This window comes from Platalea leucorodia (assembly GCF_965183815.1).
Source record: "Platalea leucorodia genome assembly, chromosome: 9".
NCBI classification, from domain to species: Eukaryota; Metazoa; Chordata; class Aves; order Pelecaniformes; family Threskiornithidae; genus Platalea; species Platalea leucorodia.
In genome coordinates, this window is record NC_138831.1 from 2,657,673 (window position 1) to 2,673,742 (window position 16,070).

The 16,070-nt window shown below is 47.6% G+C and overlaps 1 protein-coding gene across 1 annotated transcript in view; it reads right to left on the bottom strand.

The window, feature by feature from the left end:
* Positions 1-5,055: 5,055 nt before the first annotated feature.
* The window catches only part of EEFSEC (eukaryotic elongation factor, selenocysteine-tRNA specific), a 212,774-nt gene continuing 201,759 nt past the window's right edge, over positions 5,056-16,070 (bottom strand). Inside the window, exons 11-12 of the transcript XR_014229216.1 lie at positions 6,254-6,630; positions 5,056-5,112 (exon numbers count right to left, since the gene is read on the bottom strand). The gene's annotated coding sequence lies outside the window, so the exon portion shown is untranslated. The remainder of the gene's footprint in view (positions 5,113-6,253; positions 6,631-16,070) is intronic.

A 16,070-nucleotide genomic window follows, 5' to 3' on the forward strand; every position in this document is an offset into this window, starting at 1 on the left:
AGCAAGCATTATCTTTCAGCTGATACAACTATCAATAGCAAGTGTACAGCGTATACTACAAAGGCTTTATTGTGCATATGTAGGGAGATAGAGATGAGATACGGTGCCGGGAGGCAGTTTGTCTGGTGCTTCCAGTACAGAGTTGGGTGTCAGGAGACCGAAGTTTTAATTACTACCTCTGCTGCCGACTCCGGTGCTCAGATAAACCGCTTGCTGTCTCCGCATGCCAGCATCCCACCCTGCAAAAAAGGGCACTGCGAGAATCGCCCACCTTTGTCAAGTGCTTTGATATCCTTAGATAAACAGCTTTTTGTGCGTAGCTGCTGAGTATTACTGTCCATTTAATTGCAGTTTTAAAACTCTTTGGAAAGAAAGGACTGAAGAAAATCACCGAAAACATCTGAGAGGCAGAACTTTGGTTGGCACGGAGTTCAGCAGTGCTATGCTGATTTAAATCAGGGCAGACCTGGCCCTTTAAACATAGTTTGCCCAATGTAAGGCGACCAGTACGGACAAGCTGTACCTGTGCTAGGTACAAACTACCCAATGCAGATTCATACTTACTGCTGCAAAATCTTTGTGCCTTACCACAGACCGGTACCTGTACTGGGTAGTTGAACAAGAGCAATACAGATTTCACTAAAGCAATAATCTGTTCATGCTCCCTATGCTCTGACCAAAGTGATTTTGTTTAGAGGGCCCCCAAACTTTCTGCACAGAGGAGCCGGCATTGGCGCGCGCCCTCCTCCCGGGTGAAGCCCGGCGATGCACAGCACGCCGCACGCCGTTACCGGGAAGGGCGCCAGACCCAAAAAGCACATCCTAAAACGCGGTACCGTTAATGCTCGCACCACGTACAATGCACAAAGATAACAGAAAATAAAGGTCTCTGAATAACGATGAGCCTCCCGATCGCAGGTAAGGGACCGCAGGAGCTCGCTACACAAAGCCGTGACTGCACGTACCACGCACCCGGACACAGCGCAGACCTATTTGTAATCGCCACCCACCAAACTCCTTAAGAGCAGGCAAAACACGACCTGCGAGGTAAGGAGATGGCACCTGCCGCTCTCTGCTAGCTTTCTTCGTTGTCTTATAAGCATCTGAAATTCTGTTTTAAGGCTTTTCCATGTGGCGATTTCCGTAAATCACCCTTCTCGGCTGGAGTGCTGAGGTGAGGGGAAAAAAATCCCGCGCTCACTTAAAGCCTTTTATTTCTCTTGTAACATGGACATCTTGGAGAGCAGATTAGCCAAAGGAGGAAAAAAATAAAAAGCAAACGGTATTACTGGTGACCTAATCCTTCCTCTCAGAAAAAGAAAGGGGAAAGAAAGCCTCTTGTGATCTCCAAGGAGGAACTTGCCTTGTAAACTAGTCTCCTGTTTGAAACGGAAACAAGAATGTGAATCCTGATACAGAGAGGCTACCAAAGGCAGGGAACAGCTTAACAGACCGGAGATTTTCCCTTTCAGCGCAACGCGGGGGTATTACACAGGCCCTGCCTACGTTAGAAAAACAGGCAGCGAAAACTTAACAGGTTATAAGATCCTTTGGCCGCAAAGGCATCCAAATGTGGTTATTTTTATACACTAGGCAGGAGCGTAATCTGTGTCCAAGTTTATAAACTGTGGGCTTGTAGTTCATTAAAAGGATTCTATTACTGGCTCCTCTCTCTTAGGTGATCGTATCCAACCCCCGTGACATGCATTTACAGCCCTTTCAAACCTGCCCCTCTATAAAACTAGGAATGCTGCCCCTGCCCCCTCCTCCCCTTAGGGAATGGGGGCAATCAGTGTTAGATTAGCTAAATATTTGAAGAAGGGACCCACTTTTAACTGGAAAACATTACTTGGAATAAAAGTTTGCACTTCCTCGAGCGCTTAGATAAAAGAGCACGAAGGCAGGCATGCTGGCTACCGCTGTCCTCCTCTTTTCAGGTAAGAAAACCGAGGTCTGGGGTAAGTCCATGGCAAAATTGAGAACAACCCCCTAAAATTCTTGATTTCAACCCCACCCAGCCCCCTGTGCTGCACCGGGGCAGACAACTGGCCCGCTGAGCCCCGTCTCCTCTCCAGCTTCAACCAGCTAAATCACCCCTACGAGCCAATTTACCAGATGAGTTTAACTTCCCTTCTTGCCTGCGAACACCCGTGGCCAGGCTGCTGCTCCCTCCATTTTTCATTGCCCAGAAATACTCGGAGGGGGGAGGTTTTTTTTGCAGTTTCTTTGAACTGCTTGCCCTGTTCCCGGGGAGCACCGCGGCTGTGCTCCGGGCACCGCGGCGGCATCGCTGCCCTTCCCTCCGAGCAGAGGATGCGAGCGCCGCTGGCCCCGACACACGGACACAACTGTCATGAAAAGCTTCCCGCAATACTCATGCGTTTATGTGCCTTTTTTTTTTTTTTTTACCCTCCGGGAGCACAAACACCAGCGAAAACCTGAACGGCGAGGAACGTATGCAAACAGAATGTCATCGTGGCAACGGCTAATTCATTTTTTAAATTCCAGGTAATATCTTCAGACTTCTTTTTTGGCATCATTCCCCAGCTCCTATCCAAGTATCCGATGTCCATGGCTTCCTAAAACATGGTGGCAGATGCCATGCTGATAGGAAACCAGAAATTCCTTCCTGACCCAGCAGATTACGTCATGCCTCTGAAATGCAAAATCAAATCCAATCCAGCTACCTTGTCCATCTCCAGACTGCCTATCAATTAGCATTAGACACTAATTTGATTAAATCAGTATGTTGAAATTTTATTTGATTCCACCTAAGGAGTATAATTCCCCCTGCGTGTTCTCTGTAACCCACTAATTTTCCAATGGAATGGGAAACACGGGTTGGGATTTGGAGGCTATTTCTTCTACTTGTTAACATGTGAGCTTAAAACCGCAGTAAAAAATAAATCCATGCAACTTGGTAGAATGAGACTTGCCAGTTTAAGAGAAAACGGCTTTTTACAGAATAACCCAGATGGGGAAAAAAAAAAAAAGTATACATTTAACTCTGAAACCTGAAGTGTTCTTTGAGGGAAAACGAATACATTTTAGCCTTAAAGGGATCACAGACTGCAATTATATAATTCTTGTCAACTGATGTTAAAGATAGGCTGGAAAGAATGTATGCTGAGGCCCTGCAATAAAATGAGCTCCTTTACTCCTTTCAAATGTTTGCAAGCCTTGGAGGTTATCCAAAGGTCGAATACAGGAAAAGTCTTGGTGAACAGAAAACATAATCATGAGCTTTTTTAATATGGGCTCTTTTTGTAATAAAATAAAATTATTGTAAGGGAAGGGAGGGCGGGCTCTGTCTCCTCAGATCTAGGGCCAGGGGGGCTGAGTTTTAATCAGACGCTGCTGTTCTCCCCTCCTCTCTCCTCCCCAGCCTGTCACTACGCGGAGAGAGACGCCAGCGGAGGTGCGCCGGGTGCGCTGCAGAGGTGCAAAGACCCGAGCCTGGCACCGAAACCCCTTGGCTTTGCTGCGATACAAGGACACGTTTCCCGAGAGGGAGACGGAGAGAGATCTTCATCGCCAGCCAGCTCCGCACAGGGTAGCAGCAGATCCCCGACACCCTTCCCTCCCGTTATATCGGGGGTCTGTCCCAACAGACCCCATTTCACGTAGAGAATAGCTCCGTACGATGCCGTAGCGGTTACCAATGTGTTGCCACTTCTGGGGTGCACCACAACAAATGCTACGTTTCCCACAGAAACACCACTGGAAGCTGGAAGCAAGGTACATGGAGAATATCACATCCAGCTGCAGCTACACAGGAGTTTAGAGATGGCTTGTCAATACTCTCATGGATTTTGGGGCAGAATCCAGGGCTGCAATCTTTACTCTTTCCAAAAGCGCTACGGCTTCGCTCACGACCGCCTGCGGTCAGGGAGCTGTTCCCTGTTTCACCCGGCGTACTTGGTGGCACGGCTTACCTCGGGTGCAACAGGTCCCACACCGGCACTCGCACAACCACCTGCGTTTGCTTCAGAAATTTTCTATCCAACTACAGATTTGAGCCCATCTCCCCAGGCTGCTAAACACAAGCCTGGAGCAGCAAACCATGAAGTATTTGGAAGGAATTAATGAAGCAGACATTTGCTGAAGGCATCAGGTGCTTCCGAGTTGCAATCATCCTTCATAGGAAAACCGGGGAGACGCACACCAAGACGGGCTGTGTTCTAATCCCACGCTCCCTGTAACACTTCATCACCGTTCACCTCTTATGGTGACTCCCCCATCATCCAACTCTTACACAGACTTACCTATACCTCACAGGCTGAGAAAACAATCTTAGAATAAACTTCATGGTTTTTCCTCTCAACAACCAGAAGCCTGTTTTAATGATCAGTCTGCACTGCCTGGGGAACGTCATTCATGCTGACAAGTCCACTGCTGTTCTGAAGATGTTGTTTCCCATTTCTTGAATTTCTTCTGGGCTTCTGTCCTGCATTTCACCATTATCGATCTGGACGGAGACACCTTTCCCATTCCCTGCTCCAGATGAATAAGCAGAATTAGGAAAAAAAAAAAAAAAAGGGGAAAGAAAAAAGATTATACCTACCATTCCCATCTAGGCAAGAAACACACTTCAGAGCTGGAGCAAGCTGGACAGACCCGTAAATGCACCTGCTCTGTTAGGATGTGAGACTAATTCACATTAGCTGTGCTCCCATGGACCATCTCTTGGCCTACAGGCATGAAAACTGACTACATATTTAGAGTATTTCTTTTTTTATATAATTTCACGCCAGTGGCATGTTTTCCAACATGAACAGCACGCTTGGCTTGCCCTCATCTTTGAGGAAGAGGTGCAGAGCTGCCATTTCACAAAAACAGGAGACAAGGGCCTTCGAAAGACCATGAACACTACTGTGCGCGCAATATGGCATATCTTTATTTTTAATAGTATGGGCAGTCACAAAGGAGACGTAACTGGCAGCCCTACTGCGTTCCAGGAGCAGTCACAGTGTCGGGGTACCAGCCCCCGTGCGGTGCGATGCAGAAGGCCACCTCTTCATTTCAATTCACCTCTCCCTCTTTCACCCAGGCCTCCTCCTCCTGCTGAGTGGCGTTCCTCGGCGTTAGCCATGGGCTCCTCTTCTCTTTGAGCTGAAAAATCAAGAGAATAAGTACATGAGCACTGGAAAAGTCACTAGAAAGTAAGTGCTACTATTTAAAAATAACGGTCCCTATTCACAGGCTGATTCAGAGAATTGTTTTGGTGTGTGTGCCTAAATCCAGCTGATCTCCACAAAACATAAAAACACACTGAAACTCAAACACGCGTTGAAGAGCCCTTCCTGAGCGAAGCTGCTTGCCCAAACCGGGGGATAAGTTAAAAGCAGATATCCTACAGAAATGCCATGTACTCAGGACAGCTCTGGGGCCCGGGAAGCAGTGATAGCAGCAAGCTGACCCCGCAAACCAGAATGAAAACAGAGCCCGGGGAGATGAGATCCAGATTTTCCTGCGAGCAGAAGGTGGATGCTCGGTGGTGCTGCAGGCAGGCAGCTTTTCAAAGGAGCTCCACACATGGGAACAAACATGTCCAAGGGCCTCACACCCAACGGGGAGCTGCTGGGTGCCGAACACATCTGAAAATCTGGCACTCGGAGTGGGCACCGAGCCCTGGCAAATCCGACTCCCAGCCCTGCTGAAAATCCATCACCACATCGTCAATGTTAAAAGACAGGTTTTTCAAATGGGAAAAGTGCGTTTATCACCCTCGGCAAACTCACGAACAACACAAGGCATAATTGCTCAAACGTCAAATAAAAATTCTCGGCTGAGTAAACACCACGCGTGGACCTTTTTTGATCCCCAAATATGAATGCTTTAGAACAGGATGAGCATGTGGCCAGCGAGGCTGTAACGGAGAGCGCTTTGTATCCTTAACTATACCAGGCGTGATAAAGTGCCCGCTATCATGAAAAAAAGCTCATCTGAAAGACAGAGGGAAACCAGATGGGAAAAGAACACAAACTCTCAGCAGGAATTTCAGGGATTTTTTTTTTTTTGTGATTGCTTTCAATTTTTCCAAAATAAAGATCTCTCCCATAGCTCGAGGCTAAGCAGAAATACGGTCCCATCCACCTGAGGCGTCCAGAGGGCAAGGCTGAAAGGCCAGGTTTAGCCTCGGTGCTGGAGCTGCGGCCCCCCACGCCCGGGGGTGTCTGTGAGCCCCGCCAAGGGGAGCGCGCACCCACAGCCCCTTCCCCCAGCGGGAACCCGAGGCTGCTGGGGTCTCTACCTCAGCTATTGCTGATTGCAACACCTTGGCTACTTCCGATATTGCAATCCTTTCTGCTGCCTGGGCAAATGCTTCAGCAACTCTTTCTGCCTCTGGGTTTTCTGATGCTTCCACCGCTATCGCCACTGCTCCTTCAGGAGTGTCCACCTTTCCACCCGGACCGGCTCCTTCTGGGCTTTCCACCTCCCCTGTTGCCGCTGCTTTCTCCACTCCTTCCATCTCGGCTCGTGATGCTGTTGCCTCCTTCTCTGCTCCCTCTGGTGCCGTGACGGCCAGCGCTCCCAGGTCCCCTGCAAGGCCACCAGCAGCCAGTGCAGCAGGAGGACCCTTCCCAGGGGACAGCACAGGCCTGCGGAGTCGGAGACCTGGCCCGGATCCTGTTGGTGGAAATGGAGAGTATAAACAACTATAAACAAGTGCATTCCCTAGCGTCACTGCAAGCGGACCAGTGACAGGGCCTGGAGCTGGCAAGGCTGCTTTTCAACAGCCTGTCTTTTCTGTAGAGACACGGAGCAAGAGGCTGGGACCCAGAGCACTGGTGCGGTAGCACAGAGCTTTGACTCTCGCATCCCGGCCCCACGTGCCCCCGTGGGTGGCAGCCACTTTCGCAGCCTGAACCGAGGCCAAGCACGCAGCTGTATACCAACACATCTTCAGTGCCTCCTACCAGGTGGTTTGTGTGGCGTTCAGAGACAAAGAGGAGAATAAAAGGAGGGCTGGCTCTTTCCCAAGATCTGTTTGCTTAATATCCCAGGGGAAAAAAAAAAAAAAGTCTTCTCTAGAGAGAAAACAACATGAATTCCAGGGAACACACAAGTCAAACGTGTTTTTTCCAACTGTCATACCCTGGTGAACCTCCTACAAAAAGAATCCAAGGGACATCCCCAGAGGCCGGGGCTAGCAGGCTCGAGACAGACAGACGTGGCGTGTCTTCTCCCAAAGCTTCTCCAGCACATCTCACGTCTGACCTGCGAGATCCTCCCTGCTGCAGCCTGTGCTCCCCACGCACGCCTAGGCTGCCGGCCTTCAAAATCTCTGCTCTCACGCTACGTTTTCAATTGGCATGTTCCTCCCAGTACTGTGGGAGGACCTGACCATCAGCTCAGGTGAAATTTTGACAATCGAATTATCATTTCTGGTAAGTGCACAAGGGACATTGTCAGAACAGATTCGTAACCGTCCAATATATATATTAATCAACTTTCATATTGGAAAGATTCCCTGTCAAATGTAGCTCTGCTGTCAGGTCAAAACATAGGTTGCAGTAAAATAAATGAGTGGTTCCCATAACAAACATTGAGAGGAGTCATACCATAGCTGCTACTCATCCTTAGTAATACCTATGCCAGCCTAGAAGTCAGGACAAGTCTGAGAAGCGATAACGGATGGAGTAAATCGTATGAATTCAGAGTACGAGTGTAGGAGTCAGAAAGAGCCATTGGGTCTGCCCGTACCTGCTGGGGTTTGGGCAAAAAAAAAAATCACCATTTGATTCATTCCCCTGTGTTTTGTCCCGCCTTTCCCACGGAGACCAGCGCAGGCACCGGATCAGCACACAACTAACTTTTGGGCATACGACTACGCAGCAATGCAAAGGAATTCCTGCAGCATGGAGGCATCCTCACGCTTGCTGTAACCCCGCCAGCACAACACCAGGGTCTGGCACAGCTCACCAGCCCCCCGCACACCTCCGCGGGCAGTCCCAAGAAAAGGACAAGTAACGCTTGTCAGATGTGCTGAGCAACTGTGATCGGCGGGGGACCCCGATGCAAGCACACGGAGGATACTGGCTGTTCCCGGCTCACACATGCTCCACAAACCGCCAGCGGGGAACTGGGGCAGGCCTGATGAAATAGTGATGACACTGCTGTTCAATGCCGTTTAGCATTAGTAATTAAAAAAGAGGAGGAAAAATAAGGTGGAAAGCTATGAAAGGATGGGATGGAATACACAAGAGGTGCTGGGATAGAAAAAGGGGTAAAATGGTAGAGAAAAAAGGGAAGAGGAGAGCTGAGACGGTAGAGAGGAAAAACTGGAGAAGAGGGAAGCAGGCTGCAGATCGCCACTGCTAAGAGAAGGAGAGTTGTGCCCAGCTACGCTTAGAGAGAAGACCGGGGTGGAAAGCCACCCAGCCACGCACACCTACATCCTCGTGGACACAAGTCAGTCGCTTGCTCATGCCATTGAACAAGCTACCTGCATATCTGCTTCATTAAATAGTAACCCTGTAGGTCTGCTGACAAGAACATACTTCTCTCTCCTTTGGTAATTAGCCCTGAAGGCTGGTCACGCTCACTGGCCATGAAACGCTGCAACAAGCAGCCTTTTCATGCCACAAGCTTTACCTTTGTCCCTGTCCGTTCCCATCAACCTGGTAAAGGCAGGCACGATGCCTGCCTGACACCGGCGCTCCGCAGCCGCATTCATGCTCTCCCCCTGCCGAGACGGGTGCGGACGTCTCTCATCAGGGCAGATATGAGCTCGCTGGGACAGTTGGCCGGTGACCGCAGAAACTGGGAACTTGCAGCCTTTTCCTTCTGCTTGGGAAAAAACAAGGGCAGACTCAGGAGTGGCAATTTGCTGCCAGTCAACTTGAAATAGCTGCAATTCGATATGCTGGGAAGAGGAAGGGTCTTACCAGGCTCCAGAGATACAAGGGTTTTGTGTAAGGAGCTGGGCAGGAGCTGAAGGCTCAGCCCTTCTGCAGGGCTGGGCACGCTGTTTGCTCAGCAAACCTCACCCCAGGGCTGAGCAGCTTTTTCTCACTTACGCCACCGAGGGCAGGACTTCTCTACCCACTGCACGTGCCAGCCGTGGCAAGGCTCTGGCCCCAGTTAAGTGATATAGTCATAAAAGCAAGAAAAGACCCAAACCTATTTTAACAAACATAAAACGCCTCCTGAAGTTCCTGCAATGTGGGCTGAGTTAAGCCAAAGCTGAGATGAACTCAGTGTAAGGGATTAAATTTTTTTTAAATTACTCTCCTTGTCAAAAAACAAAGGAGACAGGTTAGTAACACTTACCCCTTTCAAAGATGTTAGGAGCCTGAAAAGAAGCACACATAGCCCTAAGCTCTAGCTTTATGATCACATTTCCCCTCCAAAATATTTTGGAGATAAATTCCAGGCACCTCAGCAAGAACAGCGCAAAGATTAAAAACAAACATATTCCCGGTAATTCTGGGCAGCCTGGACCATGGACCTGGCAATGAACTGTGCTCCGACTTGAGATAAGACCCTGAGTAAGTCCCACCTGCCTCTCTGGCCTGCGGTCCCTCTACTGTCACATTCTGCAGTGCAGATGCCTGAGAATTAGCAAAGGTTACTCCTTATTTTATGGTGTCTGAGGTCTGGTCGCTGCAAGTATGATTTTTCAAGAAGCTTGCTGCCTGCGCAGTTTTTGTGTATGTACATATTAGCATTTTGACCCACATTTGCATGGGGGCCAATTTAACCTCATAACCTCCAGTTTAACCTCATAACTCACCTCTAAGCCACCAGAAGATTACCCCTGCCGTCCCCAGGAGACCAGGCTGGCAGGCTTTTGGATCAAGCCACCACTCAGCTGCACCCCGTTGCCAAAGCCCACCGCCTCCCTGCCCGGACCACGCTGATACCAAGCCTGCACACTAAGAGCCTTCCCAACCTGACCCGCTTGGCCTGAGCTGACCTCGCTCGAGGTACCGCTCTGCCGTTTCGGTGCCTCCCGTTCGCTGTACGAGCCCCGCTCCCTTCCACCGGAGCCCAGGCCGAGGGCTGTTTGCTCTGCGGCCGTTTCGTGCATTCAGGGCAGCGGTTTGCAAAGCCCCCATTAAAATCTCCCCCAGCACTTGGCAGGCGCCTCGTTTGCCCCCAGCCCCTGTGTTTACGTCTGACTAATGTTCATTGCTTCGAAATGAGGTTGAAGCTAATGCTCTGTCTCCCAATTAAACGTTTGATGGAATGACATCAAAACCAAAACAGACAGAAAAAATTATTTCCCTTTGATAGGCTGGCCGCATTGTACAAAACTCACTATTATAAGACTCCGGTTGCTTAGAATTTTGCCAGACTTTAATCTTTTGAATTAAAGCTTTCCGTGCTGGTTGCCTGCTCTGGCTGGAATTCGGGGTGAAAATTTCAACTAATGCAGTTCATCCACTACAGGAAAAGTTTTTCCCCAAGTTTAAAAAAAAAAAAAAAAAAAAAGCAACTGATATCTCGTGCAAGCGTTTGGTTGAACAGCCTCGGTGCTATGCTTTGGAGCACTGCTTTACAACGTGGCAGGAAGGTCAGGATAGTGCCAGGGAACAATTTTTCACAGGCAGAGTAACACACCTTTGGCCAAGCTATGAGCCCCTGAAAAATCAGTCTGCACGTGCTCTGTAGTGATTTGTGATAGTTCGGCAGTGAAAACATTTTTCAAAGTCCTGACTTCACAACCTGAATATTCTTTTTGTGCAGATTTGGTTTTCTTTAATGTAATCTATAAAAATAGCCAGTGATCTTTGGTGACATCTAAGTGGGCTCCCGGTTTCCTTCCATGGTTTGAAGACTTAAACAAGAGCCCCAAAGAAATGGCTCAATACCACACACACACGGACTCGATGCCTGGGAAAGGGCTGGTTGTTGGGCAGCAGGAACAAGGAGATTCACGCGGTTCCAAGGTGCGGCAGGTTCAGGCAATTTGGGGGGCTGAGGCACGAAAGGCCTGAGATGCAGCGAGCCAACGTCCCCCCAGCCACCGCTCCGCACGCCAAGCGGCGAGAGGATGCCCACAAGTTTTGGGCAAAAGACAAAACGGGGAAAAAACGTTCTGGGTTGCCAAGGGGACTTGGTGGCTACCCTCACCGAGCGCTCGGCGTACCGCTTTCCATGCACCAAGTCTCCCGACTTCTTAGCACAGGTGGCTAAAATCTTTTGGCGTGGCAGAGTGGAGGATTTGTGCTCCCGAACCAGCATGTTCCTGCAGGTAGGGCAGGAGCATTAAATTACCCTCGTTCTTAAAGGAAGAGGAAAATTTCAGAATCCTCTTAGGCAAAGTTCACCTGACACCAGCTTTTAACATGTGTCCGTAACCTCAGCCAGAAAGAAACCTTCAACAGCTCAGCTGGTGGAACTGTTGCCTTTAGACCACAAGCAACGTGTTTGAAACCTGAGAGAGGAAATATGCAGGTTTCTGAATAAATCGGGATTCTAGAAGCGGGGTCAGCCTCCTGGCTGACAGTCACAACATGCCAACCGCCGGTGTTCAAGGAAAGCGGACAGTTTGCAAGTGAGTTACGCTGTCGCTCTGAAACCCCTGTCTCCTAAGAACTTCTTTTCTATATACCTGCCAAAGCTGCTATTTACCCAACATAGCCATAGCACTTGGGTCATTAAACAATACTGATGGCAATGCCCGGAGAACTCCGAGCACCTATTGTAGTATCACTGAATTCTTCCTTTGATCACCATGGTCAGAAATATCTGATTTTTATCACTCTTTAATAGCTCCCAATCAACTTTAAGAAGTTACCACAATGCTCATGGTAGAACCTTTGTCAGGCCCGGGTAATCATTGACAAAACCAGAACAGCAGATCTCACTAGCTCAGCGTTGTCAGTCATATGTGACCTTCCCCATGGGCTTGCTACCCCAGGGACAAGGTTTCAGCTTCCATGTTGAAGACTACTCTGCCTGTGTCAGAGCAGAAAAAGGCTATACATGTACGAGCCATTTTCCGAGCTTCCTGCAGAAGCCTGCAGAAATTAAAAGGGAAGAAAATTTGAAGCACATTGGAGTCATTTCTGGAGGACACGCACTCCTAAGCGTAAAATAGGAACTTTCACGTTCATGTTGCTACGAGATCATTCAAGGAAAACACATCTTTCCCACACCTAAGACACAGAAAGATTTCCTCATAAAATTCTGCCACCCTTCATCTGTGTACCAGACGATGGTTACAAATAATCTAGCAATATTTTCTAGTCGCTGCTATGACCTAGAGATACCTGCACTCGCTATCTTCCCCCCTGCTGAGATAGTTTAATTGCCATGTACCTAACTAAACCCCAAGGAGCTGCTTGTTCAGCACGGGCTTAGCATCGAAAGCTTGTTTCAGACTTGGAGGGCTCATATGCCTCAAAGTTTGCCTAAGCTCTCCAGCCATACTAGTTTGTCTAATAAAAGACACTGTCTCTACCTATAAGCCTTGTCCGGCAGTAATCAGAAAGATTTATTTTGTCTGATTCCAAAATTTGTCAGTCAAAAGGAAATGAAAACCCGGTGCTCTGATGAACGCTTCTGAAAACAAAATGGTCAAAAGAAAGTTACCTGAAATTGAGTTTATAAAACCCAAGAAATTACAGAAGTTAATATTATTTTACAAATTTCTGCTTTCTGCATGCTGATATGTTGCTCTCAAGAGGCTTTCTTCTTCTTGAAAACTCCTAAGAAACTCTCAAGAACCACAAACATTGGAAGTGAGCTTTAGGACCAAGACTTCTCTAGGTGAGGGAGACACACATCAACACCCGTGACAGCCTGTTTCAGGGAAAACAAAACCACGTTATCCCAGGTTTTGGATGCATTCTGTAAAACTAGTGATGATTATAATTCAGTTGCAACATATTTAATGAATCACAACGAGCAGCTGACAGGTCACTTCAGCAGAGGAAAGATCAAATTTGCAACGGCCATTTGAAGAGGGAGCATTTTTAGGTAATCATAAGTCACGTAATTGCACAATTAATGCCCTAGTTTGTAGATAGTCAAAACCTAGGAATAATACATATAATAACCCGTCTAATCCAACTCTTTAATGTGTAGTTATAACCCCGTCTTCAGGTAAGAATTTCTCTCTGTATTACCTAACTGGTGATGTACACGCTGGGAATTTTTGGATTGGCACTAAAGCACCAGGCATTACCCAGGGGCAATACAGGGACGCAAGGGGCAGCTGTAGGGTGTACCGGCCAACTTAGGTGACTTTCGAAAGGGTTAAATAATAAGTGGAATTTACAAGACTTGCATGTTCCTGAGGAGTGAGAAAAAAGGGAAAAATCACGTACTTCTAAATGAAGAACTTGGAGCGGGCAGGTTGGTAATAAGCAACCTAGGAAAGACAAAGCAAGAACCAAAGAGAGCATTCGCTCCACCTACGGCAGCAGCTGTGTATTTTGGTGGAAGTGTTGGTTTCCTGCCTCTAACACGTGCACACATTCACGTCCCTCAGTTACAGATCACAAACCTGTTAGTCCAGCTACTTTATCTTGTATGGTTTATGAAACCGTAAGGACTTTCATTCTCTGGTGCATTTGGGGAATTTTGCAGACTTTCAGTGCTCCTACTCAAGTCAGCCACGCAACCAGATGATTAAGCTAAAGTCCCCTAAAAGAAAATCTATATTTAATACTTAAACAAAACTATTGAGCTCTAAAACGTTAAAGTGTTATTTAATGACCGTGATAGCAGTTTGAGAGCCAGATGCAAGCTGCTCTGTGCTGTCCAAGCTCGGCTTCCCAGCAGTGATGCTCTGCATGGCATAAACCCTCCCAGCAACAAGTCCGACAGCACACAGTAGCTCCACAACGTTTGTCTGGTCACTGGAGGTCAAGTCCTCGACCCAACGTACAGCCAGAGCGAACATCCATCTCCTCTTGCTCGGGGTGAGACAGAGGGACCGAAACTCCCCTTCATTAACTCCTTAACAAAAGCAGCCTTCTATTACATCGGCCACTAAATTGCATCAGCCGCTGTTGCACCAAACTGCAGCGGCTCCCAGAGCTGCTTTTGGGCTCTGCCTCTTCCCACCGAAGCCACCGGGCATCTTGCTAAGTAGCAAATCGGAATAGGCCTCGGACCATACATACGCTGTATGGCAGCAAAGTCCGTTTAGAGTATGCACAAAGAAAGAATAATTGAACCTTTTCCAGAAAGCAGCTCTCTCGGGATTAGAAAGCAATGTCTGTTTACTAGTCAGCCAATAAAATAATTTAGGAGTAATAAAGAATGAACACCCGTTCTCTCAGGAAAACCTTTATGAATCGATAATATAAGGATGTACTGAGCTTTTCATTCATCGAGCTCTAATTACTGAAAACCCCAGAGAAGCAAGCAGCCACACCGCTCTCAGACGTTCAGAGGGACAACTCAAAAGCTCTCCTCTAACCACCACACAGCATCAGAGAAGCAGAGTTGGAAAAATTCAAGCAAATCCCTACCGGATTCTTAAAGGAAGCTCTAATCGGGTCCTACCGTCTACCGAGAAATTATGTTTTAGAAGGAAAAGGATCTGTCTCCCATCACAGAAGTTTCCTCCAGCATCTGAGCTGAGCCAAGTGCAAATGAAACCTTGAACCTATGCCCAGCAGGATCATCAAGAATTGAAACTTTTGAATTAGGACAATATAAAAGATGCCAATAAAAATTTCTTTACCGAAAGCCCTGTTCTGATGTATAAATCTTGCCCCACTGCCCTTCCAGCCCAGCTAAAACCTGGGCTGTGCCAAGGCCCCGGGGAGACCCCGCAGGGGTGCGTTTCTGCCACAAGCCAGGGAGCAGCTGAAATTCCAAAAGACAGCTCTCACGAGAATCTCACATCAAAGAAACCGCCTCCATTTGCATGAACTTTTAGATAAACAGGCAAAAAAAGTTTAAAGTTCACTGCGGGACTGAACCTTTTCTGCAGTCACCCTCACACAAATCCTGTGTTTGCCATTTATCTGGATGGGTGGTAAGGTCTTCAGGGCAGGCACCAGGACTTCTAGGCACTAGTAAAACGCCAGCACCATCAACCTCTGGTTCTAAATGGAGCCTGCGTGTCCTGCCACAGTTTAAATAAAATTTGTAACCCGTCCAGCTCCGACACGACTTCATCATGTCCCTCCTTCCCCTCATCTATCCGTGCTGCTGTAGCTTACTGAGGTCAAATTTAGTGAGGTTAGCACGTGAAAGGGAATCAATACATGGTACGTCCAAATGATCAAAGACTGGGAAACAAGACACACGATCAGGTCATATCAGAACAAAACTGAAAAAGTTATAACGCGACTCATCTATCTCACTCCTCCTTTGCTTTAACCACCCGATGTTCGCCATTCAACTACCTGCTGCCTTCTCCGAGATTTAAACTAGACCCAAAGCTCTCCCAGAGACATGTCTGCAGCACAGAAAGGTTGTAGGAGAAATATACTTTTGCCTTGGCATCCTACATCTGGCAAAAGATACAAAAAGAACTAAAAATCCTGTGATGACAAGCTAGGTTCGGGCACCCTAACTAAGAGCTCAAAATCTCGCTCTTTCCCTTGTATTAAAGCGAGCAGCTTCACAAAGACTCAAACCATAGATTATCTTCAGGGTTATTGTGATGTGACTATGAAGCTTTCTCATCAGGCTGCCAGTGGGGGGAGGAAAAAAAAAAAAAAAAAAAAAGGCTTTCTGAATCAGGCCCTTATCATTTATACCACATTACAATCCAAAATGAAAAATGACTTGCTCCAGATTTGATAGAATAAAGCATCTTGAGATGCCATAGAAGTACCGAATTTTCAATAAAGACATTAAACCTAAGCTTCAAAAAAGGGAATAATTACATCGTTTTTTGCTTTGAGTTCTAATGTTAAAAGTGTCAATTTATAAAACTAGGTGAACATCCACAATTCCTAAGCAGACTGCAGCTAATTAGACCCCTTTTGATCTTTTATTTTGCCTAGAAGCTTATTTAACAACTTTGCAGAAAACTCCAGGTTTTGACACAGTAGTGGACTGGGGGAGGGGGGAAGACCGCAGAAAAGGAAAATGGTCTCTGTTGCTTGCCGAGGCAGGAGGCTCCTCGCTTCCCCGAGCACACGTGCTGC